Source organism: Dioscorea cayenensis, chromosome 16, assembly GCF_009730915.1.
Source record: "Dioscorea cayenensis subsp. rotundata cultivar TDr96_F1 chromosome 16, TDr96_F1_v2_PseudoChromosome.rev07_lg8_w22 25.fasta, whole genome shotgun sequence".
Lineage (NCBI taxonomy): Eukaryota > Viridiplantae > Streptophyta > Magnoliopsida > Dioscoreales > Dioscoreaceae > Dioscorea > Dioscorea cayenensis.
The window spans coordinates 5,785,369-5,791,853 of record NC_052486.1 but is presented as its reverse complement, the minus strand read 5'-3'; positions in this window follow the sequence as shown (position 1 = coordinate 5,791,853).

Here is a 6,485-nt window from a genome sequence, read left to right as displayed (position 1 = left end):
AAGAAGTCATACGTGGTGTGAAGCGTCGAGAGTTTCCTCTCAGTCGGGATCTCGTAGGCGACTAGTCATGGTTGACCTTTGATTTAGAAACATGTGTTTTTGGATTTTTATGACTCATTAAATCTCAATTAGGAAAGCATAAAATTAGTCTTGCACTTGAAACAAGAAACATAAGAGAGCATTGTCTGAGTACCCCACTTTGCCATTGATTGTCTCCTCTTCTTACCCATTGCTTATTTACTTGTATTTTATATTGATAACAACTTGAGCACATTCACCAATAGATTTGTCACTTTGGCTATTTAGCAAAATTATTTGTTTCTAGAGTCTATTCCCTATGGATTCGACAACCCATCCTTTGGGTAGTTTATTACTTTGATACCCATGTACTTGCTGAATACGCACGCAAGGGTGTGTCAATAGACAAAGTGAAAGAGGGTACAACACCACCAAATTACAATAAATAGAAGTCACTAGCTCTAAGAAAGAGTGAGTAAGAATTATTCCTTAAAAAAGAATAAGGTTATTGATGCACTCTCTGTAAGTGTACAGATCGTAACAAGTAATAAAGTGATACCGCATGAGGGATAGGGTTGTCGAAGAACAGGGATTGGACTTCTAGTACTAATTGATCTTCTAATCTCTAGTAGGTCAAGGAATGGTTGATAGAGCAAGATTAACTAAATAGAACAAAAGGATAAAGAGTGGAAGAATAGGAACACTAGGGTTGAGTTTTCAACAACAAGAGAGCAATGCCCCGGGACAATCCCTATGCTTGTTAGTGTACTGACTTGCTTCTAATGTCTACCAGGTGCATGCTAAGGTTTTGGCGAGTGCTCAAAAGCAATGTTGTATCTATGTCTACGATTGATTTCCTATAAGTGAATGGGGTTGTCAAGTAATACCCTATGCGAGGCACATGAATCGTATTCCTCGGGGCCATGGAGCTACCCTTACTTTTTTTTTACTTGTTGTTTAACCTACAAGTTCGAGTTCAATTGTTCTAAGCTACTAAAGAAACTAAGACAACCAATGGAGAGTGTCTACACACCAAAGTAAGAAAGTGAAAATCCAAGGAATCAAGGTGGTCACAAATGAGGATTCCTTTTGGGTTACTAAAGCTAGAAGAATACTAGACCTGCAAAGAAAATGGTAGATCAGGCCAAGAGAAATCCTAAAGTAGGTGACCCCGATGGACACGACGATAACCCTTAATCCCAAACAAGTATTGGTTTTAATTCTCTTCCGACCAAATCCTCCTAAGATTGCATCACAACCAGGGAAATCATAATTAGGGCTAAAAATCAATGCTTAGGTCTGATCCAAATGGTTGGAGGGGCATGAAATACCCGATGGTCAAGGCGTTTTTATATATGAATCCTCATCAAGCTAAGTGTATCTAGCACAAAGACGTAGGTCACACAACCAAGTGCAACCTAGGAGTTGAAATACAGAGTTGTCATGCAAATCAACACATCAAAGATCACAAAGCTTAAACCACAAAACAAACCAAATGGATTAAAACAACTCAAAGCATCCAAGTAGATAAGTTTACCCCAAGGTTTATGGGCATTCGGTGACCTTGGGTTATAGCCGTCTATACAAACAAATACAAGAGATAAGTTCATGGAAACAACTACAAAATCATGATAAAACTCCCTCAAACAATGGAAGCAAGATGATGAGAAGGATGGCATGGAAAAGTTTCCATGGACGCCGCTACGGAGGCTGCTTCCTTCATCTTCTTCAAGTTCCCCAAAGATGAGATCGGTGAAGATCTTTCCTAATAATACTTCTCCCTTCGATTTCTTCCTTCAAAATTATGAGATTTGGCCTCCTTTTACCTTGGTGAAGTTGCCTCATCCTAGGCCTTCAAACTCTCCTAGGGCTTCATATGAGATGTTTTCTGATGCACTCTCCCCAAGTGTATGAATCATAACAAGTAATAAAGTGGTACCCCACGAGGGGTAAGGTTGTTGAACCACAATGAATGGACTTCTAATACTAATTACTCCTACAATGTCTAGTAGGTCAAGAAATGGTTGATAGAAAGAATCACTAAACAAGAGTAAAAAGATGAGGGTGAAACTATCAGGCTGACTAGGATTGAGTTTTCAACAACAAGAGAGCAATGCCCTGTGACAATCCCTATGTGCTTTAGTGTACTAACTTGCTTCTAATGTCTACCAGGTACATCCTAAGATCTTTGTGGGTGCTCTTTAGTAATGTTATATCTACAACTCTCATATATGCCAAGTTTCGCAACTACACAAGGTGATCACAACTGTGGCAATCTATGCATGGCAAGTTTTACACAAATAACTATGCAAATTAAGCATGCCAAGTTATGCAAATACATTAATAAACACAAAAAAGCATCGGAACTCCATAGATATAAAAAACAAGTAGTTAAAGTAAACTAAATAACATAGTTCAACATCCTGGGGCATCGTGGAATGGTTAGCCCCTCATGATTTCATACAACTGAGAAGAAAGAATGTATGCACTAAGGTGAGAAATCATGACTTCCCCTTTAACAAATTCTCCTTAGTTGAGCTTCAAAAGCTTCATGGATTTAGTAACTCCACTTCTCTCGTGCCTCCAACTCAACCTTGATCCCTTTAGATGGTGTTGTGAAACTTGATCATCATCCTCATTAGCACTCTCCAAGTGGAGAAGAAAACCTTCGAATCCAAACTCATATAAAACCCTAGATATGGGAGTTAGAAAAGGAATTTTTTTGGGCTCAACAATGTCTAAGCGTGATCGTGCTTAGACAGTACTCTTCTTGGGGCTTTTGAGCTAATTGGCTAAGTGTCATCCAAAGAAGATCATGGGGAGAGCACGATTATGCTCTTCCTATGCTCATATTGAGCAACGCCATGCAAGGGGCATGGAAAGTGTGCTTCCCTTAAGACTCCATTTTAGTGATAATCGAGGAAAGGAAGCATGGCCGTGCTCTTATTAGAAGCACCCCCATGCTTGGTCAACTGCTCAGGCTTCTTCAAACAATAATAATCAAGGGAACAGAGCACGACTGTGCTCTGTTTGTGCTTGGTTTGGACACTTAGAAAAATCTGCATTATTTGATTGTTTTATCTTCGATTTCACTCCTAATTTCTTTGAACCCTATATTCCTGTACCATGAACAAATATACCTAAAATAGCATCTTATATATCAAAAAAGTGCTAAGATGCAAGCAAAATCATTAATTGGGAGTAAGTAAAACACGATATGCATTGTACTTATCATTTTCCTTCATGGATGGTTTCTTTGGGTACGTCCAAATCAGGATGGATGTAGAGGATAAAAAATATACTGGATTCTAAACACTAATAGGTATTTGACACACCCCTTGCATATGTATACCTCAAGTGCACGGGTTGTCGAAGTAATAAAGTACCCTAGTGAGTGGGTAGTCGCATCCACAGGGAATTATGCTCGAAAACACTAGAATTGCTACTAACTATGGTGAAGATGATTCAAGAGTTGTGTGAACAATATCGCTGCAAATAAAAATACAGAAAAGAAGGAAGAGACACAATGGGAATAAGGAGAAGCAATTGATAGAAAATGGGGTCACCCGGACATTGCTCAATCTAGGATTATTGTTTCAAGAGAAAGTCTGCTAATTATGCCTCCAAATTGATGTCTAATGAGTCATGGAAATCCCAAGACACATGGTCCTAAAACTAAGGTCAACAATGACTAACCCTCACACTATGCCCCGGTAGAAAGTGATACTCTCAATGTCTCACACTATATTGGGTTGCAAGAAGCTCTGGGGACTCCAAATGATAAACCTTATTCCCTAGTATAGATCTAACCCTTTGGTTCAGGAGAAAAACTTCTAGCCACAATCCAAATGCACAAACAAAACTACCATAACTATTTTTTTTTTTAAGAAATTAAAACAAAAAACAAACTAAAACAGTCCCTTAAACGTTAAACTTGAGTTTCCACAAGGTTTAATGAGTGAATAGTGCAACAAGTGTCAATCGGGCAAAAATTCCTAAACAAATTTAAGTAAAAACTAGAGCATGAGAACATTCAATGTTAAAAATTCTCCTAAACTTAAGAATACAACTATTACAACTAAGGTGAACCGCCATTGGCTAGATGAGCATACACAATGAAAGTATAACTATAGAACATGTGTAATAAGAACTCCTCCCATCCCCTCCCCCCAACACTTAAGATGTACATTGCCCTCAATGTACACATGCAAGAACAATAAAATATAAAGCAATCAAAACATGTGTGGAGATGGGCAATTGGAACAATACTCCCCTGAACTCCTAATGGTACATTTGATGGAGCTAATTTCATAGAGAGTTGAGTTCCAATGGGTTGTGGAGCACAGACGGCCATGTGAATGTCACATTGACCGTGCTAATGACTATTCCTCAAATTCTCGACTCACAAGACCATTTGCACATATACACAAGGGAGTTTAGTGAAGCTCAATAAAAACAAAATAAACTCAAGTCTATAAAGATATGAAAATGAAATACAACTCAAAGCTACTAAAAATAAAAGATAAACTTTGAAGGAAGATCCTTTCTGAGTAGTACAAGTCCAAAATAAAGGTACAAACAAAATACAGAACATAAAAACACATAAAGAAAAGAGGCTTCAGGCATCGGTGTCTTGCTCGGTCGGCTCTACTGCTGTTGATGGATCAATTGGTGCTGGTGGTGGTGGTGATTCTGCTGGTGGTGCTGGGGATATTGGAAGAGTCCGAAGTCTCATAACGAATGCTGATGTCATGTTTCGCTCTAAGATCTGCTGTAGGATGTCAAGACCTGCCATCACCTCAGTATGGCACACGGTCTATAACACCCCTATAATACTCTTAAGCATCTCAAAATGATCATAGACCTTATATGGAGGAAGCATACGCACTGGAGGTGGCTCTTGTGCTGCAGGTGGTGCCTTTGTCTCAATGTGCTCCTCCTATACCTTAGGAATAGGCTGAGACCCCTCAGCCGCATCCCCCTCACACTAGGTTGACTATGGCGGGGCATGATCATCACATAAACTCCATCTCTGTATCTACAGATCATCCCCATGAGTCTCATAGTCTCTAAGCTGAATGGAGATGGTACTATTGTCTTCTCGGCCTCCCTGGTCTCCTAAACTCAAGAATACAATCATTGCAACTAAGGTGAACCACCATTGGCTATGTGAGCATGTATAACAATCAAAACTAATATAAAAGATATGTGCACTATGAAACTCCCCCCACACTTAAGTTGTACATTGTCCCCAATGTACACATGCAAGCTCACTAATAATGTATATCAATGAAGAATATATGTGGGAGAAGCAATCAAAACAATACTCCCCTAACTCCTAGTGTTGCGGTTGATGAAGCTAAATCCTTGGGAGTAATGTTCCGACGGGTTGTAAAGCTCTCACGGGCAAGTGCCGAAGCACCCTTGCCGTGCCCATGATAGAGTCTCAATTCCCATGATGACAAGACCATCTGCACGCATACATGAGGGGGTTCAGTGAAGCTCAATAAAACAAAAATAACTCGAGTATATATAAAAGGTAGACAATGAATACAACTCGAGATAATAAAATGAAAATAACTCAGAAGGCGAGTCCTTCCTGAGTATACAAGTCTAAAATAAAATGCAGAAAGTAAAATGCAAAAAATAAGAACAAAGAAGGTAAAGACGCCTCAAGTGTCAGTGTCAATAGCTAGTACATCTGTTTCCGCTGCTGGTGAAGATGACGCTGGTGCTGCAAAATAAATGAAGATTGGCAACGAAAAGAGAAAGAGAAGTTTACCGACAAAATGAGAATGAAAAACTAGAAAACAGCTGGAAAACTCAATTAACAACCCTCTAAAATGATGGTGAGAGGTCAGGAGAGAGCAAGGATGTGTTCTGACAAGATCCCCTTGCGTATATCCCGCAAGTGCACGGGTTTGTCGAAGTAATAATCCTGGATGAGCGGGTATCAAATCCATAGGGAGTAGGGAATAAAAACACTTAATCCGCTTCTTAGCTATGTGAAAAATCAATAGTGATAAGTGTGACAATGATTCAATTCTCAAAAGTAAAATCAACAAGTAAGAAAGCACGAGTAAAGGAGAAGGTAAGGCAATCGATAAAGATGGGGTACTCGGATAATGCTCCGCCAAGGACGATTGCTTCAAGTGCAAGAATTCTCTATTATGCTTCCTAATCAATGCAATATTGAGTCGTGGAAATCCTTCATTACATAGTCCCAAATCTAAGGTCAACTATGCCTAACTCTATACATGTCCCGGAGGAGAAATCGAACAATCTCAACACCTCGCACCCGCATAGAGTTGCAATGAGCTCTAGGGATTCCAAGTGATAAATCTTTTCCTAGATTTAGACCTAACCCTTTGGTCCAGGCGGAAGGTCCCTAGCCACAATTAAGCCCTAGATACTAAGATCATCTCAACGCTTCACTCCATTGCACGCGCAACTAGGCCCCAGCGGAG